This window comes from Anas acuta, chromosome 5, assembly GCF_963932015.1.
Source record: "Anas acuta chromosome 5, bAnaAcu1.1, whole genome shotgun sequence".
Lineage (NCBI taxonomy): Eukaryota > Metazoa > Chordata > Aves > Anseriformes > Anatidae > Anas > Anas acuta.
In genome coordinates, this window is record NC_088983.1 from 38,650,292 (window position 1) to 38,676,854 (window position 26,563).

A 26,563-nucleotide genomic window follows, 5' to 3' on the forward strand; every position below is an offset into this window, starting at 1 on the left:
CTTCCACCCTTTACAGTGCTAAGAGGCAGTAGGGAAGGACAGAAGATGAAAACAGACACATACTAATTCAAAGTTCTGGGTAATTTTTAGTCATTCCAATTGCCATAGTAGCTGGTTGTTTTTATGTTAAAAATTTTGGCTTGGTAGTATCTTTTTCCCTCCTTCTCCCCCCCCCCCCCCCTTTTTTTTTTCTTTTTTTTTTAATCATTATTAATAGTGCATGTAAATAATTCCATGTACTCCTTTCTAATTTGCAGTTCAACCTCAGCCCTTATGTCAACATGGATTTCCAAAACAGGAATATCTGCACTATCATAAAAAAGGAGATGAGGTTGCAGGTTTCCTTGGGGACAGTGAACATTAAGAGGCTCATAAAAAGTTCCCACAGGAATTTTGATAAATCCCAACCCTTTACTGGCTCAGTAAATTCCTAGGTGTGCTTGAGTCAACCAAATCTTTTGTATGGCCTCATAGTTCTGGAAAAGCTATCAGTGAACAAGTCTGCTTACCTGAGTGCCCATTTGGTGTAAAGAACTTCTGGATGTTTTATGGTTTCCCCATCCCTATGTCTGAAGCAGCAGGATGACTGTAGATATCCCAGTGTCTGTCACGGACAATGTTAACAATGGGAAAACTACATAATTTCAGCAGAGGAGATGTAGGAAATTTAGATCAAATTGTATGACTGGTGTAACCATTTCAGTGGTAATAATTGTTTTCACAGGTGTATAGAAAAACGATGTGCAGATGTATTTATCTATATTTCTTACTATGTGCTTCATTAAATCAGGTTATAGCATCTGGGGAGTCCTTAATATTTTCATCATTATTTTCATCAGGCTGTATTCTGAAGAGATGAAGTTCAAATAAATAATTGTAGTAGATTTAAGTTCCTGTAATTTCCAGTGATTTATTTTTCCTTGCAGACAAGTCAGTTGAGAGTAAACCATGCACCACCAATACTATAGTTTTGCATATGGATTTAATCTGGAGGCTTAATGCGAAGGGGGAAAGGTGAATGATGTGACTATTCTTTTCTTTTTTCTTTCTGATCTGGTAGCTTATTCAAGTCAGGAGATGCTCTTTGTGTTCCCTGAAGTAGTAATTGTGGCACCAACCAGTGCATTGTGATTCTCCAATTTTTAAAAGATTAAAATAATTCAAATTTTAATATTAGATAATTAATAATTAGATAATTAGTGCTGGAGCATCTTAGTTTTATCTTCATTTCCTCATAATGATGCTGGATGTTTTGAGGGATCCAATCACATCCAGTGGTCTGAGTCTACATTAATGAAATACACTCACCCATGAACTAAAGACATGTAGAAGGTATACAGAGAATTTATAAAATAAATGACAACACAGACAGTGGTAAAACCAACATTGACGGTAGCATGTCAGTAAGTATTTGCTCAGGAATAACTTCCCTGCACTTGTTCTCATTGCTTTTTGCCTGTTTTGAGCCAAATACTTAGAGTCCCGTAGCTTTGCTGTTTGCTGTAGTGAAGAAAATGTCAGTATTACTAATTCCTTAATGCCATGGGAAAGTGCCTGTCTATCAAACGTTAAATTTTACCTACTGGCATCAGAGTCTCCAGGATCCATTCTGGGCTTCCTCAAGGTATCTTGACCCAGCTCTTTCCTTTTCCTAAACCAAGCCATTGATGCCAGTAGAGAGAGCATCAGGAGAGCAACAAAACTTTTAACTGAGTTTTCAATCTTCTAGAATATTAACTTTCATCCAAGGAAGTCTTTGGGTGTCTCACATATGGAACCTCTTCAAAAGGAAAAACAAATTTTAAAGCAAAATTTAATGAAGGAAGTCATTTAATGGCCATTATGATATGAATATTGTTGGTCTACCTTGGGGTAGATCTGTTATCACTAAATGGTACAAGTGAGACCAATCAAGGATCTCTGTAAGGATGGCTTCACTAGCCCTCATTTGAATGGACTCAGTCTACTGGGAGGTGATGTAATTCTGAACTGCCTGGAGTTGCAAGTGTATTAAATAGGAAGCTGACCAGACCAATATAAATCCTTTTTCCAAGATTCAAAGTCTAAGAGGAGAAAAAAACAATAACCATAGTCAATGACAGGTTGGCTGCAGGAGGAGCACTCAGAGTCTGTAACATCTGCACTAGCATACCACCAGCAGCCAGAAGTCCAGCTGGAGAATCAGATGTAGCATAGAGTTAAAAAGACAGTTTAGGGCGGAAGCAGTGTGTAGAGTGGTGTAAATGAGTTGATCTGTCAACTCAATGGATAGCTTATGAGTTGCACAGAGAGGTTTGCCCATTCCTACCCCAGAGATTTACTTGCAAAGAGCACAGTGAGCTTGGGATGTTCTTAGATGTATTATGGACTTGGAGAGACATGAAGATAGTGAATTTGAACTCAGAATTGTTGTGTTTTTCTGGGAAGTCTTTTCTTAATCAGTATAAATGATTTCCATCTACAGCAGAATTGAATCCAGACCAGAACAGAGGATCTCAGTCTGCTCATTCTGTAGGAGGGCTCAGATTGGGATGTGGCTCCAGCCTTTTTGGCTTAAACCCATTTCTTGTCTCTGTTGTGGTTTTATGAGTTGATATAGCAAATATGTGACATTTGCTCTCCTTTTTCTTCAGTTGGATTTTTTAGAGAGATGAGAGTTCCCACTGTAGGGTAAGGCAGAAAACAACAGAATAAGAAGAAGTCTGAATAATAACGAGCATTCTCTGCAGAAAACTCAGTATCTGGAGAACAACTATTATTTGCAGCCTCCTAAAGGTTAAGGATGTCATGGATGTTAATGCACAGACATTTGTGGTTGTTGATGGATCAGTGCCTTTTGGGGAAGGGCAGAGGCACAAACACCACTTTCCCCAGTGGCTGTTACCAAGCTAAGATGACCCTTTTTGTATTTCAGGAGTTTCTAAAGGGACAGCATTACCCACACAAAGAAGCAGTCTTACTAAGGAATCTCAGTGCAGTAATATGAAAGATCAGATTGAGTTCAGATAAGTTCTTTCTGGTAGTCATGTGGAAACATGAAAACATAATCTAAAAATGAAGCTTAAATCATAAAAAATGATTTTTTATTGGACACACAGTCCTGCTGGTTTTAGTCAGATGGAGATCTGATTTTGATACAGAGAATTTAGTGCTCAGAGACCACTGATACCATCTGGGACAGCACAGTCTCTTTGAAAATACTTTTGCTAGGCTGTGTATTCATTTGCTCACAACTTCATAGAGGAAATAGTTTGGATTCTGGACAACAGCTTCAAATAGAAAAATAACAGGTAGTCTACTTGTGATTTAGGAAATTGTCAGTATTGCACAGTAAGTGGGATTCATCATGTCTAGTTAGACATCTAAACTAATCTAGTTGCCTGGGCATCTCTTCTCTACTGTAGTGAGAGCTGGACACCTCCAGTGAGTGATTCGTCTATTTGAATGAAAAGTGCCAAAGATAGCTGGAAGGATTTGCTTCCTGGCTGGTTCTGTCTCTTTCCATTGATTATAGGGCTAACATGGAAATCTAGCATCAGCCAGACACCACAATACATTTTTTATGCATTTGATAGGCTTTTGTTTGATGATCTTGTAATATCATTCATTAATCATTTCCTCTCAGTGGACATTAATTGTCACAGCTAACCAACTTCAAGGTCTATCCACAACACCATCCCTATGAAGATGTCATTTATGCAGTGCTCAAGCCTTCGTGCTGGGCCTTTGTGCACCTTTGGAGCATAAGGAGAAGGAAAGATGAATACTGATGAGATGATTTTATTGACTTTTTTACATTTCTTGGTAATAAGCAACAGGTGAGAAATCTTCCCTCCCTTTCTCCTTTGGGTATTTTGAAATATAAACTTTTTTTTTTTTTTTTTTTTTAAGAACGCTTTTCTCTGCTGTTTTATTTCCTTCATGAGACGTCAGAAGCAATTAAAAAGAAGAGCGATTGGAACAGTTCCTTTCTGGCTGGAGCCAACTTCACTCATGCTACAGTGACCTGGCTCTAATTGATACTTTCTTTGCTGCCAAATATCCCAGATAGCCATCTAAGTTCAGCAAAGTACTGCAGTGTGTGCATTGGCCTCTTATATGCTGCTGGTGTATCTGCTCTGTTATGCCTGCCTGCATGGAGCTGCTTCAGTTGAAAGGCTAGTCAACACTAGCACTCAGAACCTGTCTTATAACAATATTATATATTATATAATAATAATGCTCACTTATGTATTTTAATCTTCAGACCTCTCCCAGTCTTCATACTTGTATGTATCTTTTATGTATCTTATTGATCCAAAGATATTCTGAGAATGGGGTTGAGTTGTGTTGCATCTTTTACCTGAAGCTGAAGCAAAAAAAAACAAACACAACAAACAAACAAACAAACAAACATTTTGTTTGACCAAAAACATTCTTTTGGTTGCTTGTATTCTTAGAACAGGGTTTGAAAAAGTGAATAAGTATGCATTGATAATTTTGTACTTGTATTTCTGTGTGTGCAGAACCTTGTCTGAACACCCTGCTGTTATTGGCATATATGAGTGAAATGCTGTCTGCTATGCTTAGGCAAGTAAAGTTTCCTTGAAGAGGAAAGGAATTTGTGATAGGAAGTAATATTTCTTGGGTAAAAGCAGCAATAGTTTTGATGAAAGCTTCAAAGTCCCTTTGCAAGCACTGTAGGAGGTAACACACAGGCATCACACAGTTTGTTACGTCCAAGCAGTTCTTAGAGCATTACATCTGAGAGTAAACATATATCCCAATTTAAAAGGAATAGATGCCTCTAAATTCAGTTAGATAGCTTTCCAGTGTCAAGAGAGACCTTCTGGATACAAAATAATCAGCTGGGAAAGGTTGGAAATTACAGTGTTGCATTGTCTTGTTATGAATTATTTCTCTATAAAATACTTTGCATTTTCCCCTATGAAGTATTTCCCCCTATGAAGTTGGTTATGTAGCTTGGCTTTTTTTTTTTTTCCCTGAATGGGGAAAATATCATTATTGTATAATGATATCTAAATGATAGATTGTATCTAAAAATATCTTCCTGTACACAAATTCTCATGCTTTAGCTGACCTTAGCAGAATAGTATGGATTTATACCAGCAGAAAGCATGGCCCATTTTTGAGAATTTCCTTTAGTTCAGCCTGAGAAAGCCTAAATGCTGGGTCATTTTGCTGGAAGTCATCTGAAGTACATACATTGAGTCATACATCAAGTATGTATTTTGGAGGTAGGTGCTTTCCTTAACAGAATTTTCAGTGGGGAAGACACAACAAGCCTACAGTTATGTCTGTGCTTGATTTATTTTTTAAACAAGTGTTCCAGATGCAGTTGCAATTTTTCACTTTGAGATTTATTATTTCACCTGTCTTCAAGTGAGAATGCGAACACAATGCCACTGGGAGCAGTGACTTGTCCTGTTTCATTGTAGCTTGTACAGCAAGCTAACTTTGGTAGCCACCACTGAAAGTCACTGGCTTCCCACAGTAATATTTTTCCATAACCACCAGACACTCCTATGTCTCCCCTAGCAGCTGGACTTAGGAATACCAGTACTTTTCCCCTTCTCTAGGCATTGACAATACAGGCAGCTATTTTTCTCTGTAGTGAATTTTCACATCTGGTGCTGAAACTGGAAAACAACAGGGAATGTCTACACTGCCCTGAGAGCTGTCACGATGTGTAAGCACCTCTCTATGCCTGCTTGCCCCTTAAAATAAGGTTTGTGATACAAATTTACATGATGGATTAGTGAGGGCATTCTGGAAATAGTTTATTTTCATGCCTGGAAGAATATGAAACATCCACAGGTTACCTACCAATCTCCTGATTTTTATGCACAACTTCCTCTTGCCAATATGTCAACACTGTTAGGGTTATGAAGTTGAATACCTACTAGCAAACAACAGAGCTAACGTTGGCTATGTAGTCTTAATTTGTGCTCCTTTTTTGAATATGCGTTTCCAAGTTTTTTGATGATCACTAATTCTCCTTTAATTTTACTCAGCAAAATCACAAATAAAAAGTACTGGAATAACATTGTGGGAAAGAAAATATCCAAGCCTATATCAGAAGCAAATGTGAACAGATACTATCTTAGCTGAGGGTATACTTTTCCAGAAGCTGATAAAGAAAGGAATTTTCATCCTTCCCATAATGGAAAACATCATTGTTAGTTCTGAATTTGGTCAGAGCTGTTTTTTGTTTTCTTATTAAAATGCTCATTAAATATAATTTTCTAAAACTGTAATTTCTGATTTTGATTAAATGGGAGCCATTCTTTTTTCAATTTAGTTGCACTTTTCGGCTTTCACAACAGAATATATTCCTTTGGTTTCTCACATAATTTTGAGGAAAATTATCTTTTCCAGACAGATGTTTTGAGGGCTCTGAAGAGATCTAAAAATGACCAGAATGTTCATTAGTGTTTGCGTTCCAGAATTGTACTAGAAACTTTTTTTATGCTATTACTATTTTTTTATTATTTATTATTTTTTATTATTTATTATTTTTTATGCTATTACTATTTAATTATGCTATTACTGTTCTACGGAAGATAATGTTTGTTTGCTGACAGTTAACTAGAAGACCATAATAACAAAAATGGTCTTATATAGCACTTTATGGCATATACTAGATTTGCAGTTTTATTATAAAATAGAGGATGTATCTATATCCATTAATCAATCTGCAGGAGGCAATTAACACAGTAACACAAATACAGAAAGCAGTAAGAGTAGCATATAAAGTAAATTAAAAAAGAAACCAAGAGTGTCTTATCCAACCTTTCAGTTTAATGTGGAATAGCCAAAGGATAGGAACTCAGTAAAATAATGTTTATATGTTAAAAGTGCTTTTGGCATCTGTTCTTTATTGATGAGAACAATATTTATTGCCATCTGGATTTCCTAATTTATTTTTCTGATATTGCTTATCTGGGGTTGCCATAGGACACAAACAGCTGGATTAAATTCCATCATGTTGTGTCACTGTGACTCATGGCTTTTTTCTTATCTTTGAAAATTTATTGTTGTAAATAACCCCTCACTCTTTCCCTTTCTGAAGCACTTTACTCTCCTGCGGAAGTAGGTCTCCCTCCCACCCTCCCTTTTCCTTCCTTTTTTTTTTTTTTTCTTTTTTCTTTTATTTCTCTTTTAAATTCCTTCCATTTCCCTGCCTTTCTCTTCTCTTTCTTATCCCCACAAATGCTAAATGGCTTTATAGAGAATATATCTGCCTCAGTAATGGGACCTATATATATATTTAATGTTGCTCAGACAATAATAATGTGCTTTGTAATGAGAGAGGTTAGTTAAACTTCATTTAAATTTCCCAACTGAGATTTCAGTCCACTTATTTCAGAAATCTTGACCAGATGACATTGGGACAGGGCTGATTCCCTGGAACTGTATGGCTAACTAAACTTAAAAGGGATGGAACATTTTATGGATATTAGATGACTAATGTATTCACTCTCTTCAAGCTGTGGTTGACTGTCTGAAGTCCAGAAATTCTGTATAAGATTGTAGTCCCCTTATGCAAAAAAAAATTATTTGAAGAAATAGATTAACCAAACCTGAAAAGTCATAATGAGTGCTATCTTGACAATATTTCCTCTCTACTAAGCCAACATCAGTGACTGCTGTTTGAAAAAACAGCATTCTAGAACTAGATCATACACACAGCACTCCCTTTGAAACTGTGGTAGTTTTTTTTTTTTTTTTTTTTTTTTTTTTTTTTTTTTCACAAACTGGGTATTTTAGGAATATCAATTCAGATGTAGCTGGAAGTCTTTCAAAAATGTAGAATCAAATCTGCCTCAGATTTTGGGTCAGACCACAGCATGGCCATTTTGCGCATATTTTTTTTCAAAAATGCTATTTTTTCATTGCCAATGGCAAAAGCTAAAAGGAGATTCCTTGTTTGTCTCATGAAAGGGGACATCTGACAATGAAAATGGTTATTGTTCTACTGCAGATTTTCAGTGTTTCAAAGATATTTTTCTTTCAAAGATTTTGCTCAAATTTTTGGTCTTTCAAAGCAACATGCAACACATTGCTGCAAACATAATAGATACTCTTCAGGGCTCATTTTTAAATATAAGATTGAGCAAAAAGGCACTGCTTTAGGTCAGGTCATACAAGACAGGGTTTGGACTCTGAGTTTAGATCAGGAATCCTTGGCCCAGGTTTGACTCTCACCCACTCCTGAAGAGGTCCAATAGTTCTGCAAGGTGCTCCCGTATGGGCGGTGATGGGACCTGGGTGTTACCACAATGCTGTCAGGGCATCACATTAAGAAGTGTGTAAACATGGAGGAGGAGGCAGGACCAGTTCTGGTGTTTATAGAAGTCAAAGCTGAAGCATGCAGGATGTGGACACATTCTGGACAAGCCAACCTGACTCTGTGTAAGTTTGTCCAGGCAAGAGGTGGAAGAACTGACTGGGGAGACAAAGAGACCTGGGGAGATACATTGTAAGGAAATGACTTCTTATGTTTGTGGGAGAAGTGTGCCAATGAGAACAAACTGGCATTATCTATGTAATTGTAAGGGCATAAAAGGAAAATTAGAGGACTTGTAGAAACACACACGACCATGCTTTTTCTTAAGTTAACACTAGCATTTCAGTGTTTTCAGAAGCAACCAGCAATTCAAAAAATTTCACTGGCCTAGAAAATATTTTCTCCATAAGTTGTGACAGTATTTAGTCCAGAGAACTTGCAAAAGCTCTTGAAAGTATGGTTCTAGCATCTGGCTGCCATGGGTGGAAAAGTGGAGGAAATGTTGCAAAGGCATATCAGTGGTGGTTCTGTGTGGCTGCATCCTGGTTTAGCATCCTGTTTATACTGGCCAGAGTTTGACACCTCTCCTAGGTAATGATGCTGGATAACATGAAGCAGGAACTTTAATTACTCTGTCAGATTTCTCAACACTCTGTAAAATTCCCCTTCACCATTCTCTCACTATCCCATTCAGTTGTTAATACACCCATAATTTGCAAGAAGATGAAGTAGCAACTTGTAGAATGATGCTCGCATTTGGCCTCATCATTCTGGGTGGCCCTCTGATGGGTGATGTCACATGAGGAGAATCTGGAACCAAAAAATCTAAGTAAAATCAGAATTCATAAAAATATTTTATTAGAAAGTCATAACTGGACTGAGGTTAGGTTGTTAAACAGTGTAAACTGAGCAACAATCTAGAGTATACAATCTCCTTTGTACACAATCTGCAGTATACATGACCTTTTTTTTTTTTTTTTTTGCTGCTCCACTCAGATGTTACTGACACTTATCCCACTGACCTTAGTCATGCATGCATTTGAGAACCTGAGAACCATGCTGATTTTATTTTATTTTTGAGTTTTGTGCTACATGAAAGAGCAGATATTTCTTCCAACTAAGATCTATTAGCTTTTGAGACTAAGATAAAACATTTACTGACAGTTAGTCAGACATGGGACTGCCCAGGTTCTTTCAAAAAAAACCCAACCTCTTTCCCCAAAAGATGTATGGCTAAAAAAAGTGAAAGGAGACAAATTGGGTGCACATACAGGTTTTCTGTGTGGTATATTCTGAGAGGTACTGAAATATGTGTTTATCACTGTGTTTCCAAGATGTTTGGGACATTGTTTATTGGTTAGGGTTACTTTTGGCTATTTCGGAGAAAGAGCAAAGTAAACAGATAGAACGATGAATAGACTCCCACAAGACTAAGTAAGGGCATGGTAGGAATTCACTGCTTAAGACAGATGTACATTTTAAGAACTGTAAGCCAAGCACCTCTGGTTAAAATTTGGTATTTTATTCAAAGAAATACATTCTCTGTATTTCTCTGATATTCCTCCCACTCAAATCATTTCACTTTTTTACCCTGTTACTCACTGTTCTTAGTTGTAAAATTTTTCAGAGCCAAAGTTTTTTTTATGTGTTTATACTTATTCTAATAGTTTTGATACCGCTTAGGAAACAAATGAAAAGCACTTGTGTTGGATAGAGAAAGGAAGGACTTATTTCCTGGGTAGCCCTTATAGTAGCCATCGCAGTCTGGGACCAGGCTGTGGAGGAGGAGTTGGGATGCAGAGGGAAGCACCTTGCAGTCCCTGCGGTGTGTCATGCTTGCTGTTAGAACAAATATAGCAAGGGGTAATCATTTTTCTCAGGAGCTGCAGAGATGTGTAGTTAATGTAAGCATCTGTATGTACCTATCTGCATTAGGAATAGAAACTGACACCTCAGAATTTATTCAGTTTGGCAGCCAAGAAAAGTAAACATTATGTCGTATGTCTTTGATCTAAAAAAAGTGAGAAATTCTAGAGAGTTTTAAGCCATACATTCTGCTACACTTAAGCTCCACATTCAGTTTGAAATGCCAACTCTCTTTACAGTCTTGGTACAACCTTTCAGCTATACCTGAAGACATCCTTCTTTTTGGGCATCAGGTGTAGTGGTCCCTACTTATGCAACGACTGGAAAAGCAGGCAGCACAAATGGGTGAAATGCCACTGAGCAGACTGGTATAATGCCTCTTTTAAACCTTATTTAATGTGAAAATTTGTCTCTCAATTTAAACTTTGTGGAAAAGCTCTTGTTTTACTAAGGTATATCTCAAAGCTAAAAGAAGCACGACACAAAGTGTTCATTTATCCTGAGAATTCCTCTTATTAGTTGTATAGGTATAATTTCCTGTGCTGTATCATGTCACATACACACACACAAAAAACAAAACAAAAAAAAACAGGTTCAGATGAGAAGTTATTAAACACTGATTTTTTTTTTCTTACTAAAATTTGAGCAGAGTGAATTACAAGGGACTTTCCATAATGGCAGGCTAAAGATATGTTCTCAACTTGTGGGGGTCCTAGCAGAGACTTTCCAGGAATAGTTCTGAGGACTAATTTGCTTCTTCCATGAGAATATTTAGGATCAGGAATGCAAAGGTACAGCAGTCCATTGTGTGCCAAAGTAGCCAGAGAGACTGTTGCAAATATGGTGTCTTCCCTAGTGTGGGTGTATTCTAACTACATTGTATGTGCCAGCCTTAATCCTGATGGAAATTTATTGGAGCATTTTGGCAGGTCATCTTAGTGTCAGTTCATATGTGGATTTTAATATCAAATCCTGAAGTGCTTGAAAATTTTAGGAAAAAAGATGCTGTAACTTGTAAATACCAAGTAGTATTTAGAACCTATCTGTTCTAGGTCAGAACCTCGCCTTGATGTCAGGTTCCACTGCTTCCAGTAACAACAGCAGTACTTTCTGATGGATGGATGGGATCAGATGAAATAGAAAAAATAAAGGTAGGAAGTACTGAAGCCTGATTGCATTTGCATTTGTTTTTAAATGGAACCATTAGATGAGCTGAGCTAGGAACTGAGCTAGGATGAAAACGTTGTTTCTGACCTTATTTGTAGCCCATCAAAAACCTTTAATTTTTGAACTACTCCACTACTGTTGGAGTTCAAAGCTCTGCTATGACTTTCTTCCAAACTCGTCGCAGTTCAGACATCCCCCTTCTACTGGTGTGTCTGCAGCATGTGCTTGTTGTGACCATCCTACTGCTCCTGCTTGCCCTGTCTCTGCTTGTTTTGGCAGTTTTGGCGGCAGAGAACGCCGTGTCTCTTTCATGTGGTCTGCGTCACATGTGCTGCTGTGTGAGCCACGCGCAGCTCTTCGGGAGCACCCTCCGCTCACTGCGCCGCATGCTCTCTTGTGCACTTCCTCTGCAGATGGCTTTCCTGGCTCCCAAGGACCATGTGTTTTTTTAGTTTCTTTTAATGTGTGTACGCCCATCCCATGCAGTTCCAATGAAGTACGTGTTGTTTATTTCCTTTGCTGTCCGGCTCTGAAGGTTTAGATCTATGGAAGCAATTGCTGGCACTAAGCGCGAGAACGAGCTAATAGAACCTGCTCTTTTCCTAAAATGCTTATTATTCTCCTCATTCTTAATTCTTATTCTCCTCTTTGAGGAGTGGAAGTCCCCACTTGTTCTGTCCTTAACCATGTAGTGACTAATTTTAGCTATCATACCATTGGGCACCTATTGTCCACTAAGAGAGGTGGATGAGATATCCTCCTAAGGCAGGCATCTAAGATAGGTGGACAGATTCACTTTTCTGGGATAACTTTCCTTTTCCCATTGACACAGAAGAATCCTAGATGACAGAGCCAGGCTAATTGCCCCACTTTGAGATAGTGTTATCTAGGTATGATATATCCCTCTCCAGACGCCCAGCCTCCATAGTGGCAAGTATGAGTGCTGTATCATTGCAAACTGCTGGCTAGGGCTTTTTCATCGCCTAATCCTATTATCAGCACTTTCCATGCTGCCTTGCCCAGGAGGACAGAATGCAGAACTGAGTGTCAGAATAGGGACATGTGAGTGTAAGAGATAAAGACGGAGAGCTTCCTCAGAAGTGGGTCAGTTCCAGACTCAAATGAGGTATTTCTTATATGAAACAGAGTAACAGGGTGGCCTAGATAGGAAGGACCGGGTAGTGGTGAGAATTTATAGAAAAGAAAAAACAACAACAACAACAAAAGAAAAAGGAAAAAAAAACCCACAACAATCAAACAAACAAACACACACACAAAAACAACAAACCAAACCAATCAACAGAGAAAACTCAGAACAGTCAGAGGACAAACCTCTGATGCCAAATATTTCAAGTGCAGGTGGGAGATTTAGCAAACCCATACAGTCAGGACTAGAAGTGGATGCTGAGAAAGGGCAGGCTTTAGTGGTCCCCTAGACTTACTTCCTGAGAAAGCTAAATGTGTGCCATATGCTTTGTGTATATCAAGAGCTATTCATTCTCCCATCAAGGCTGATGTTTTTATTCACAACTCCACAGTTTTCATTCAAGAGCAAAGCCTGAATGCTAACAGTAAGTTTAAAGCATTCCTGCTGATTCATGAGATTTCTCCAAAAATTGTTTTCGGAATTTGTACCATTTTTACACTTGAAGGTGTGCATTAGGTAAACTAACTGGCCACATCTGTGAGAAATAAGGCTTCCTCACATCAGAAGCAAAATCTTGCTTTTGGAAGAGCTGTTAAAATATTCCAGATTTTTATATCCTGAAATAGTATTGAATAGATCAAATAAAACAGTAGCAGCAACATTTTTTATTTTGGCTAATGTCCAAGAGTTAAAAAAGAAAAAAAAAGATACAGAGTACTCATTTTCTGTAGGGTTAGCAAGCGGGTGGCCCCAGGGATGCCACTGGGAGCTCTGCATCAGCACCCACTGCACAATCCATTTCCACGAGTAGGATGCAAGGGTGGTAGTGAGGGAGACTTCAGAGAAGAAGGGTTATTCCTCGGGGAAAAACTAGCATTACCTGAACTCTGCAAATCCCTAACTGTTGCAATGTAAGTCAATTAATGTGGGTCTGAAACAACAGGCTTTGAAAGGTAGTTTCCATCATTGCTCTAAGAAAAGGGTGATTAATAAAAAAAAAAAAGGGCATAAATGACATATATGGTGTCATTTCCAGTCTGTGTCCATCTCACAGGAGAATCCTATATGCAATTGTTGAAAAAAATCCTGCATAGTGAGATCCTATCCTCATTTATACATAAGGACCCAGTCCTGAACTCATGCAGCATCCCACTGTTGTTTCTGGAAGACATCCGTGTAAGAAGGCAAGACTGGACATGTAATCTCCCTTAAAATGCTGTTCTCTTTCCCTGAAATGTGATGGAAAATGAAATCAAATTCAGTATTCTTTGCCATTGGAACTGACTCTAAAGGGTACCAAAGCTTTACTTTAATTGTATGTTTGTAATCTCTAGACATATTCCTGACTGACTGTGAAAGTCATCTTGGAACGTGTTGGGGAAAGTTGCAGAGTTATCTGAAGGCCAAATGAGGTGAAAGTTGTTGTGGCTAAAGTTCAAGTTTCTTTATACAGAATGAAAAAATACAAATGAAAAAGTTTCTTTTTTTCTCCCCTCTTTTCTTCTCTTTAATTTGAGAGAGCTTCTGTTTGTGTGAAACAATGAAAGGTTAAAAAAAAGGAAGCAAAATGTAGTGATATAATGGAATTGGCAGTTAGTGATTGTCTCTAGCAACCTTTACGTTTTCATTATTTATCTCATTCTAACCCAGACAGTGATATCTGTGATGCTGCTGTTATTTTCTAATTTAGGAAATCTTTGAGGTTGGTTTTCCCTCTTTTTTTTTTTTTTTCCCCTCTTTTTTTTTTCTTTCTTTTTTTTTTTTTTTCACTCTAAAAATTGCCTAGCACAGTCTCACCACTGTGGAAATAATACAAAAGCTCCATAGCTATATACAAGCAGTGAAATTAAGGAAATACATTCAGGTAGATTTATGTTCTACCTGAACATTTCTATGTTTATATCCTAATCCTCAACACCAAAGCAGTCCTACATTCTCCTGCACTCTTTACAGCATCCCACAGGCTAGTGCCAGCACATGTGCTGAATATTTTGATCTCAGACCTCTGCTGATTGGGTTGTTATTTGGTGCCAAACACAGCAGCTGAGTTCTGCTTGCTGGTCTCATCCCATTCACAAACTTGAGTCTTTCTCTTCTACCCACTTTAATTAATTATGTAAAATTCAACTTTCTTTAAGATGCCTGCTCTACTTTCAAAGATGGTTGAAGATGGCCTGAAGGATCAAAAGTTACTGGGGCGAGTGCAGACAGAGCATGAACTGCCTTGAGCACTCAATTGTTCCTTCTCTAGAACACCAGACAAAAATAATGTCAGGTTACAGTCCACCCCGTGAAAGTAATTGGTTAGGTGTGGCTACTGATAGCAAACAGCACATGAGCATCCAACAGCCTATTATGAGCAGTAACCAAGATTAAACCAATATGTTGGTTTAAATCTCAAAATTATAAATTTAATTCTTAGTAAATAGCATTGAACCTTATGCTTGCTTACACAGATGCCCAGCAAGTCCCTTGCTAATAGCTCATTAGTCATGTCTTGGTGCATGTTTGTTGGAAGCAACATGTTCTAGTGAATGAAATGCTGGAAGGGATCCAAGGGATTAGATTTCCAGCCCTGTCTCCTGTGATCAGTGTTGGTCTGTTTTCCTTCTGCTGACTACTAAACTGACCATGCTCGTGTCACACATTCAGGGGCCCTACCTTGTATCTTCTTGTATCACACTCACATCACAAGTTTGCAGGTGATCTTGACCATGAGTTGAAGGGGACTTCAGCAGGTACTGATAATGAGCTCAAACATTCTGGCAGTCATTCCTGGACCACAAATCAATCCAGTCTTCCTGTGCAGAGACTCCTGTTCTCTGCAGCAAAAGGATATTATTGGCTATATATGAAAAGAAAAGAAAAAGGACTAAATCTTACTTAAAAAAAAAATAATATCCCAGAATGATACTAAAATTAATAAAAACATCTATAACCAAGACATTCCAAAATTTTTACATTTTCATTGGAATATAGTGTTGTCTTTCTCTTTTAATAAATGATAAATAGCAAAAAGGGCATTGAAACACATATGAAAATGCATCTGAGAATGATAAGATTTCTGTATTTGATCGACAATTTTATTTATTTTTTAACATGGATCAGGTATAAAGGGCTCTGCTGGTCCAGTATGTTTGCTTGTTTTGACTACTGTGATAGCTACAGTTTAAACAGTCATCTCAGGAGAAAATCTGTTTTGAGTCATTGGGGATGCAAAGAGGTTCAGCAGTTTGTTTTCACACAGGAAATTACTGTTTTAAGGAATGGTATTAAGTATGAGGAACCCTAATTGCTGGTTAATTTCTTTTCATTATGAATTACTTTGTAGATTTTGGGATTGTGTCTGGAAGTAATCCCCAAAGTTGATGGAGATTTGGAGACAGAACTGATAAAAAAGTGACACCAAAAAAGATAAAAGAGGCTGATGAAAACAATTTTCCCTGTAGTGCAGCAATACACAGGAATCACAGCAAAGTTTCCTGTGGCATAACCACGAATAATAAAAAACTTATTTGTATTGTATATTGGATATTGTATGTTGGACACACTTATATCTTAGGACTCAACATAGAGAGTCAGATATTGAAAAGTTGTATTCAGCTTACTTATAGTACTTGAAGGATGCTGCATTTTTATAATCATCAAAAAAAGACTATTATAGAGTTGGATGAAATTGAGTGCAACAAAATATAACACATTGCTGTGCTGCAGGCTTCAAAGAAATGCTCAAATCTGGCACTGCTTGTGTTATTTTATTAAATGTTTTACAACACTGAAAAATGAAATAACCCCTGTCTCAAGAGCCCTCTGGCCCAAGTGGTTACACAGGTGTGGACAGCATTATTCTGGAGTGCAAAGTGGCTTGATGGCACAAGTTTGTAGCAGAGCCCCTTCTGACAAAAGAAAGTGTTAAGGACAGAAGAGACAAATCTTCCTGCCACACTTTCTTAGTTGTGCCTCCTACTGCTTCCAGCTTCATTTCTGTTAGCTGAGAAAATACAGAGGTAAAAGATGTCTCTCTGCAAAAACGTAACTGGTGACTGGGTATTGCTAAGAAATCAAACTCCTGCCAGCAGTGAACAACTGGGACCACAGAGGAGCAAGTGGACAGGGGATCTTGTTCTGCTCACTGTAATTTTAACATGAGAACAACAAGCCAAACTATCTCATACAGGATCATCATTTAGTGATTTTAGTCCTTTTTCCTGTTGGCCAGCTTGCTATGAACAGGCTGATTTTTCTGCATTTGTTAACTGATTGCGGCTGTTGAATGAAGACTGTGTCCTGTACTGAAGAGTCTTCAGGTGAGTGTGACACCCCTAGTCAATGGGTTGTTTAGGAGCTGTTTACAGCAGTTATTCACTCACCATGAGTTACAGGTTTGGCTGGTAAAGCTGTAAGGTAATGTAGTGGAGCTTCAGCATTTATAGCATTATGTCTTGCCCTGACCCTGTCGACCAAAGAAGTGAAGACAAATATGAAGGAGTGACAGAGTTTTCATTTAAGTTTATTCATGTCAGATTATTAAACATGAAGGGAATGGGAGACTGAAAGTGACATGTCCGTGGTGTTGCATCATTGCATGTCTAGGAAAGGTGAGTTTTGAATTCCAGGAAACCATTTTATGTTACATTGAAATAACAGTGTCTACAGGTTTGAATGAAAGTGGTTTGTTTGTTCTTGGTTTTTGTTTTTACTTGATAAAAAGAATGTAAAATATCTCATCTACGGTGAAAAAAAAAAAAGGTGATGAGAATATATTTCAGGAAGAATACAAATGGAAGGAAATCTCTAACATCCTTGAGTGGGATCAAGCCCTTTTTCCGAAATCTGCACATAAAACAGATGGTAGTAAGCACAAAGAGTGAATAAGTAGGGTGTATTGAGATTGTTGAGAACTAGCATTTCATCAAAGACAAGTTGTTAGACAAATTGTACCAAGAGCAGCAGTGGGAGTTTTTCTTTCTGTGTGGTTCAATGAACTAGCAAGAGAAGGATCAAAAATGCCTCTGTCATCCAAGATTCCCATCTCGGATGGACCATTTTTCACTGGCAAGCAGCCGGTAGAGAAGGGAAGGAGATAAGAAAGCAGTGAACACAGGAATAGGGAAATAAATAAATGGAAAGGTTAAGAAAGGAGAGGAGGGGACTAAAGGTGGGAGAGGGGAAAAAGATGCTTCAAGCGAGAAAAAAAACTAACAGATGGAGCTCCAGTGGAACTGGTCTGCCATAGTGCCCGTGTTTTCTGAAGTTATTTTCATCAACATGCTGAGTTTGCAGCTTCTCTTGTGTGGTCCTGACTGCCTTATGAATTGTATTTTGGGGACTCAGAGGCTTTCAACAGAGTTCAGTGGAGCCATGGGGATTTACGTTAGCTGAGGACCCCTCCCATGATTTATGAAACATATAATCACTGGGATTTAATTCTAAGAGGTTATTACAATGTAAAAGCATTCTTCAGAGACCTCTGGGAATAAAATAAGATGTTACCACTGTTTACAGGGACCATGCTAAAATATTAGCAGAACTCAGAAAACAGAGCAAGGTCAGATCTGTAGAAGGTGTTTTCTTGCTTAAGCTTGTGGTATGTTGTTGCAAAATTGCATACAATCTGGTGAGAAAAACACATTTCACTGTAGTGCACATAGTTACTGCAGAACAACAAGCAGCATAAATCCAGGTGACAAAGCCCTACCCTGGTTAGTGTTAAATATGCACAGTGCCCTGTGAGCAGGATTGCTGTACCACATATCAACATCTATGACGCATTAAGTCCTTTTGGGGAAACAGAGGAGCATCTGTCCAACAGGTACAGGTGCAAAGACACATAGGAACCCCCTTTTAGGTCTAGCAAAGCTCTGAGGCCTACACTCCTCTGCCTGGGCTCCTTTTCTCCTCTGGCCTAGTGAAAATGGCCCTATCCCATTGGTTTAATGAGGCAGTGAATACAGAACAGATGGCAATCAGGGGCCTTGGTTTTCAAAGCTCTTTATCCTTATGTCTGTTTTTCATTCTTGAGCGGCTTGCACAAACGTTGGCCATGTATTCATTATATTATACAAAATAATAAGTAAGAACAAATCACAGAAGGGAGAAACTTTGCCTGATTTAAGACTATTTTTTCATACCAAAGGCACTTAAGATGATAGAATTTAATAAATACTGATGGGTCTATGTGAGCTACTGTCTCCAACCACATTGTTCTGTCTGGCTGTTGCCCAGGTGTTCTGCATGTGGTGCGTGGCAAAGGGAAGGGCTGAGTGCTGAATGAGCCCCAGCTGGCTGCCATCATTCCTGGGGGTGCTGGAGGGAACTGAGCTGGGCAGGGGCAGCTGTGCTTGGAGGGATGGGTTACTGCCTTCTCCAGCAGCTGGGTGACCAGTGCTCAGGAGAGCCTCCTTATGGGTGAGATGAGGTGAGACCTTGTTTCTGAGGGAAGGAGGAAGGTGAGAGAAAGCGCTTTATTTTCTTAGTACTGGTCTCTGGCTTGGTTATTGGTTTGTATGTCTGCGTTTGATTGAGTTTGGGGCCTATATCACTTTCACATCTCCAGTTTTAAGGACTATCTTGCCTCCTATGGCTCTTCTAAGATGGGATGTGGGTAGTGGGCTCAAGGCTTACCTGGAGCCTGGCTGTCCATGCTGCAGGTTGACTTCTTTAGCTTATCTACACAGCCTGCAGTTACATGACATGGTTCTCACTGGCCTGAAAAGCAACTATGGTTGCCTGGCTAGAGCTTGTTACTCTCTGCTGAGCCTGAAGGCTGCTGTACTGCTTTCACCGAAGCAGGAGGAGACTGAAGTGTTGGTGTTGGTCGTTTCTTCTGGATGTGGAAAAATTAAATTTGCTCTGCAAGGAAACTTCACATTTCTTCTGTCAGAAGCTAGAACCTAGGATACAAATAATATTTGTGGCTCTTTGTATGACTGATACAGAGTTCATTGTTAATTACTTTTTGATGTCTTTTTGGAGTCTTTATCATGGGTCTTTTATCAACTTGATTTCCTGAGAGCTGAGCACCCAGACTGTCAAGAAGTCAAGCTATGTTCCTAAAACTCTCTTGTATAATTTGCTTTCTTAGATATTCTGCCTGCCTCAGTCATATAGTGAAGGGCAGAATGGCTGCTGTACAGCAAAGTATTGCTGCCTCTGGAAAGCAATTTCATTTGCTTTCTTTATTCTCATTCTTTATTTAAATGTTTATGTGTAGGTAGCTAATTGTGCTCCTAACTAACTTCCATCCTTTCCATCCACCTGCACAGATACAATTTAACTGGTTGTTGTAGCTGATCTTTGAGCCCATTCCCCTAAATACTTCTGTTTGTAGGAAGCTTTAAGTGGCACAGCTGTCTGATACCAATTTCTTTAAATTGACATCATTTGTAAATAAAGTCAAGATGAGAGAGGAAATTAGACTTGGAGAAATAAAACACCAGTTGTTGACTTACGGAAAGAGAAGAGGTAAAAACATATACAATATTTTAATGAACAAGAAACCACATGTGGGTGTGGAGTTGTAGTACAATGGAAATGCTTAGTACCCAGAGCTTGCACAAAAATACTTGAGTCTGCTCCTGAGAAGGAGCAAAAAAAATGCTCTGCACAGTAGCTGGTGAGGAAGGTGAAATAACAGTTTTGCTGACTTCCATATCTCTGGACCTTGCTCTCCTTTTTAAGGCTGTGGTGCCCTTTTAGTTGCTGAGCACAAGGAGTCTCATTTTCAAACAAACAAAAAAGGGGCTGCAAGGAATAAGATTGACAGCATAGCTTAGGCTGGAAGAGGTGTTGAAAGTTTTCTAGTCTAACTTGCTGCTCAAAGCAGGCTCTGCTTTGAGATCAGGTACCTCAGAACTTTACCCATTCTCCTCATGTCATATCAGCAAGTTGTAAAATAAAACTGTATTTTTTTTTTAAAGAGAGTTTGGTATTTTGGGCACAAGTGGAGTCAAGTGCCAGATAATGTTTTGCCAAGGTGCTTGTGAAGACAATGGTTTCATAGCACTTTTTTTTTTTTTTTTTTGAAGACTGCAAATAACTCCATGTTAATATGTAGAAGGAATACCTAGTGTGTTCAGAAAACTGGAGAAATTGTACATAAGAGCACATGAGAAAGGCTTCCTTACACTATTGCATAGTCCTGACAAGGTTTGTAATTAGATAGTCTCTTTATCCTCATTATTGGGTTGTGCTTACCAAAAAGTATACATCTGTGCAAAGAATTTGTAGAGGTTTGAACTGTGACAATTTAGGTCCTCCAAAATTCTCATTATGTAGGTATCTCTGTGCTCAGTGCAGGAAATAGCGTTTGGAAAGTTGTCTTTTAATTTCATATAAATCCTTGAAATGGTGATTCACTAAATAAAAGTGAGTACACAGTGAGTGCACTGAATGGCATGTAAACAAGGTATTTTTGCAGGCGTTTCTGTGAAGCAAAATAGAAGTTTAAATATATAAACCTTAGTAAAACATGTGATAGGAATGTTAAATAGCAAAAAGAGCACTTCAGGGACAAACACATGATCCATCTAGGCTTGGGATGTGTATGCTAAGTATACTATCATGTGTCACCGACACTAAAGTAGCCCTATGTTGATTTTTTTTCCAATCAATGCTTTACCAGAGTTGTCCTTTTTTGGCTTTGACTGCTGACTCATCTCCTACTGCTAGACATCAGATTCTGGCAGCTTTTGTATCTTTGCACAAAGGCTGCAGCAGCTTTGATTCCAGTTCCCTGAACATGGTCTGTCATCTCACACAGTCCCTGAAGGAACTCCTAGAGGAACAGGCAAAATAAACAGTGTTATTTCATCTAGAAAACACAGTCCATTAATGCAGTACTTTTCCCTCATGTTTTCTGGAAGGTATATGGCTTCTCTAGATCCTATTTTGGAATAGAAGCTATGTGTTCTATTTTTTTTCTTTCCTGTCTAAAAACAGGCAGAAGTACACTCATGTCTTTCTAACAAATATCTTCTTACTGGAGTTGTTGTTACATCTCTCACTGTAGATACGGAAAGAGAAAGGAGCAAGACAAAGCAGCAGGGACTCACAAGGACAAAAAACAAGTGTTTTCTGGGTTGTAAAAACAGATCTGATTAAACTCTATTGAGCTCCAACTGTGCAGGAAAAACTGCAAAAATCCACTACTTGTAGAGGTAGGAAGCCAGGAACTTTGTTACAATTTTCTCTAGTACAAATTGATCTTATTTTATTAGTACATCTTTAGGTTAAAGTACCGGATTGGGTAGATCTTCACAGTAGAACAACCCATTCAGTGGCTCAGATACAATAAATAAAAATAAAATTATACATTAATTTATAATATTTTATTTATAATAAAATTATAAATGAAATGTTAGAAAAGGTTTTAATCTAGAATGTGTCCATCCTCCTTTTTGTTTAAACATAAATGTAAAACTTGTCATAATCTGTTCACTATCCTTCTGTTATTTAAAAAATATCTTGATAGCTAAAAAATGGAAAAGGTTTGTTTTTGTTGTTTTTCCATAATTAACTTCTTTTAATTTTTTATTTTTATTTTTTAAATTGACTTATTACTGGCTTTCCTGTGGCCTGCCTAAAAATTCCCAAACCTGCCTGTAGTAAACGAGCCAGAGATATATCCTAGATGCAAAGACAAAGGAAGTCCTGGTTTCAGTTTTCTACTACTCAAATATGAAGGTAGTAGTGAGAGTTCAGTGTGGACACAGTGCTGGTGGAATGCTTCACTCACCACCCACAGGGGTGAGACTAACCCTTATCTTGAAGATGCAACAGATAATGCAAATGATGCATCATAATGTTCAGAGTAGCTTAAAGATAAGCAAAAAAATAAATTGCAATCAAGAATTAATTTTACAGATTTACCTTCTTTTCTACTCCACAGCTTACTTATGATCTCTTCTTTTTGAGGTCATTTGTGGTTAGTGTGTGATTTTTTTTTTTTTTTTCCTGATTTTGACATTTAGGTCTTAAGATTTAATTTTGACAGTCAATTTTTACATAGTTTAATTACAGAACCTTCAGTAAACAAAATTTATACCTTATTAATTGGTTCTCCTTGATCTCCTACTCTTGCAATAGTGTTTTAAAACAAATAACCCTAATTCTGTCATTATACATAAAAAGGACAAAACTTTGTAGTGATGGTGGCAGTATTAAGTTAAATCTGCAGCAGCTGTTCTGTCTCTCTGTGAAGTTACAAGATAAACTGAACTAACCTTCACCCTAAGATTCTTCCACTTATGAAATTCAACCAGCAGCAGAGGTACTGAGGACAGAGAATTGGAGCAATATTTCCATATATTTATTCCTTAATAAGTACTAGGTACATTTGGGGTAATTTAGTATGTTTTGATACTTGAATTCTCTTTATTTTTCCTTCCTTTCATCTGACAAAGATCGAATACTGAGAGGGATTGGTTGGTTGTATTGGTTATTTCTTCCCTCACTTTCAGGAAAAAAAGTCAAAGCTGATTTTTTTTTCTTTCATCTGTTCGTAATCAGAGATACTGTCCTTTAATCTGCTTAATGGAGTTGCAGTACCTTTGCCCAAGTAATCACTGGGCACTGTATTCACAATTGCCACTTTGCATGTGGGAGGCTGCAGTAGTTCACCCTTCTCAGAATACCCAAAACATTACAAAATTTTACCAAGCATTTGGTTTTGCTTGCTAATGTGGGATAAAATAACCAGAAGTCCTAAGAGAAAGGAAAAAATCAGATTACTGAACACTGATTTAACAGGACATGAAAGACTCTTTGACCTATTACTTTGAGCACTGCCAGTACCCTACACTAAGACCTAAATAAAGCCTGTCTGATAGTTAGACATGGCAGTCTGGAAAGGAAAACAGCAAATGAGGAGACTTGAGGAAAATAGGTAAGAATCCTGCCAGGAGAGCAAACAAACAAGAAAGGAAGAGAATTTTCAAGTACCTGGGCATTGATTTGAGAGGTTTATAGTGTGATGAACCAGGGATACTTTTTTTTTTTCATGTTTTGTTTTCTAGTTGACTACTAGAATCTGTCATACCTTGCTTCTCACCTGTAAACTTCTTTCCACAGGTTCAGATTTCCAGTTTTTTAATTACTACAGGAAAAATTCCACTGAGGTTGCACAGGCTTGAAGTCCATAACTTCCCAGGACCATTTGTCCCTGCTATGTTGAATAGCTTAGATGCTACACTGTAGCAAAGTGTTGTGGGGGTTGCTTTGTTTTATGAAGTAGATAAGTTGCACAGTAGATGAATATTTAGCATGAGTTGACTGTTTCTACACTGCATTAAAACAACATCCCATTTGGAAGATATTATTAGAATGTCCTTCTTAATATTTACCAAAGCAGAAGACTATGAAATAATATGAAGAAAGAGTGAAAATTTTATAAGCTGCCTGTCTTTTGTTACAGACTGTAATCTCCTGACTTTAATTTTGAGGGTTTTTCTCATTTGTTCCCTTCTGGAATCATTTGATCGTCATGATAGATGTATCCCAAGCTTCCTTGCTTCATTATTTCCATTGTAACATAGTCAAGAGCGAGTCTCCAGAGACATGTATACTCTGGGACAGCTTTTTAAAAATATTTTTAAGACGTCAACTCTTTTTATTAAAAAAAAAATAAAAAATAAATCCTTTCTCCTGGCCCAATTCCATGGCAATATTTGCTCTGCAGTACACTCTGAAGTGTTAGCCTTTGTAGGTGTTAACTTTGGTGCAGTCTCAAGCACTGGAATGAATTAATGTAATATGCATAGTGACGTTCCTTTCATTGGAGTGGGCAGCAGCCTGGATGAGTTAAAGGGAAGGCATGTATGGTAGCGTGCTGTACGTCATAGGAAGTTTCTACATATAAGGCCATAGTTCCGGTGGAAGCAGAGTATCTGTAGAAAAACACTGCAAATAAGTAACCCGATGTTGAATCTTTGAGCATTCCCAGATTACATCTGTATGTTGTCCAGCAAACAATTGGCCTACACATTTCCCTGAAATATGGAGATTCTTTGTCTGTGCAGTCATGCCTTGGCTGATAGAAGGCTTCCTGCGAAATCTGTAAATCATCAGTACTGAGATAACAACAACAACAAAAAAAACCCTAAAAGGATTATTTAAGTTAGCTATGTAGAAATATGCCTTCTCCCAAACAGGGCATCTCCCTAGAGCATTAATGTGCTTCTATACAATATTACAGCTGTTGTACTGGATCAGAAATAGTGACTGAGGAACTGGCAGGAATAAAAAGGGATGGGTAATGGTTTGACTGCTTGTCGTTCGTAAGTAGCAGCTGTGTTTCCTTTTCCTTCAGTAATGTGTTGTTTTCCAAAGCAACTCATTAAACTCTGTCTTACTGCTGTCTGATCATTTTATGGATTCCATTGCCCCCCAGGGCAGTGCCAACAAACTGACTGGTGTCTAGCTCTAACTCACTTCTTGACTGGCAGCAATTGCTCTTCTTCATGTCAGGCTGAGAAGACAGGGATGACCACAGTTGTTGCACTCCCCTCTTACCCCGGGGGCAAAAACCTGTCTGCTCAGAGATGGTAAAGGCAATGAGATGTCTTGGGAAACCTGTGCTGCTGCTTTCTATGCTGTCATTAGAGAAGACTTCAGCCTGCAGTGCTGGTAGTCTAGATCCTTTCATTAACATTACATTAAGAGATTACTCATATAAAACAGAAGAAAATATTAGTTGTGAAGTCCTTTGGATCTAAATGTTTTAGCTGAAGCCAAGTGGATGGACTAGCAGTGGAAATACTGTGGTAAATTCTGTGCCACCACATTTGTCACCCCAAATGTCTCAGGAATAAGTGTGTTGACAGATGAGCTGCAGAAAATCTTGCTTGGTGGTTTGAGAAATTATTGCCCTAGTGCTCCCATTGCCTGCTGGAGGTTGCTGTTTCTGTAATGGGGTCAGTGGGAGAGAGTGATCTATTTCTGCAGCTTGGAGGAGCCAGCCAGACTTTGCAACATGAAGGCTGAAGTGTGCTCGTGTTCTGTCTCACCACTGGCTATGAAAAGACTGCTGAAATGAGGCTGAAGCTTGATCTGACAGTGCTCATCTCTTTAGGTAGTGTTGTGTCTGGATCAAATGGAATGAGATGGCAACAAGAATCCCTTTGCTTTGCTTACATCTTCTTGCTCTCTGCTTACCTCAACTGGTATATCTGCATAAATGCTAGAGCAGTGAAATGCCTGGTATAACCACAAACTCCCAGTAGGTTTCATATTAGAGAAATTTTCACTGAATGCTGTTTTGGGCATAGGCAAAGTAAGCAGATGGCAAGGGTATGAGCCTGCTAGGAGCAATAGCTGTCACTTGGGTTATAACAACCCATTATATGCAGCGGTACAGGCTTGGGCAATAGTGGCTGGAAAGCTGCTCAGCAGAAAATGACCTGGGGTGCTGGTCAGCAGGCAGCTGAACAGGAGCCAGCAGTGTACCCAGGTGATCAGGAAGGCCAATGGCATCCTGGCCTGCATCTGAAGTAGTGTGGCCAGCAGGACTGGGGAAGTGATTTTTCTTTGCTATGTGCACTGGTGGGACTGCACCTTGAGTATTGCCTTCGGTTTTGGGTCCATCGCTGCAAGAAAGATAATAAGTTGCTTAAGTGTGTGCAGAGAAGAGCAATGAAGGTGGTGAAGGGAGCAGAAAACAAGAGTTATGAGGAGTGACTGAGGGAAGTGGGGCTATTTCTTCTGGAGAAGAGGAGGCTGAGTGGAGACCTCATCTGTCTCTACACCTACCTTAAAGGAAGCTGTAGCAAGGCGGATGTCAGTCTCTTAGGTGACAAGTGATAGGATGCAAGGAAACAACCTCAGGTTGTGCCAGGGGAGGTTTACATTGGATATCGAGAAGAATTTTTTCAAGGAGAGGATGGTCAAGCAGTGGAATGAACTGCTCAGGGCAGCAGTATCTTCTCCACGCCTGGAGGTATTAAAGAGATGTGTGGATGTGGTGCTTAGGAACAAGATTTAGCAGCAGTTAGATGGATAATTATCCATAATTATCCATAATTATCCATCTAACTATGTCTTAGGGCTGAGAAACCATTGCAGTGATTACTTGGATTTTTGCTATTCTGCATTAAAGT

At 38.5% G+C, this 26,563-nt stretch overlaps 2 long non-coding RNA genes across 5 annotated transcripts in view; one reads left to right on the plus strand and one right to left on the minus strand.

Annotated features, from left to right (window-relative positions):
* Nucleotides 1-6,800: 6,800 nt before the first annotated feature.
* LOC137857583 (uncharacterized) lies at nucleotides 6,801-19,726 on the minus strand. Its single transcript, XR_011097169.1, has 3 exons — nucleotides 19,095-19,726; nucleotides 15,132-15,292; nucleotides 6,801-9,115 (listed from the first exon to the last, which is right to left on the minus strand). It is a non-coding gene; the product is annotated as an uncharacterized lncRNA (long non-coding RNA).
* The window catches only part of LOC137857580 (uncharacterized), a 278,206-nt gene continuing 268,094 nt past the window's right edge, over nucleotides 16,452-26,563 (plus strand). For 2 of the 4 annotated variants that reach the window (XR_011097156.1, XR_011097160.1), the window contains exon 1: nucleotides 19,765-24,745. This is a non-coding gene — a long non-coding RNA (uncharacterized lncRNA). Of the gene's footprint in view, nucleotides 17,069-19,764; nucleotides 24,746-26,563 lie in introns of those variants that run through there. The other 2 variants (XR_011097158.1, XR_011097159.1) reach the window with 2 other exon arrangements.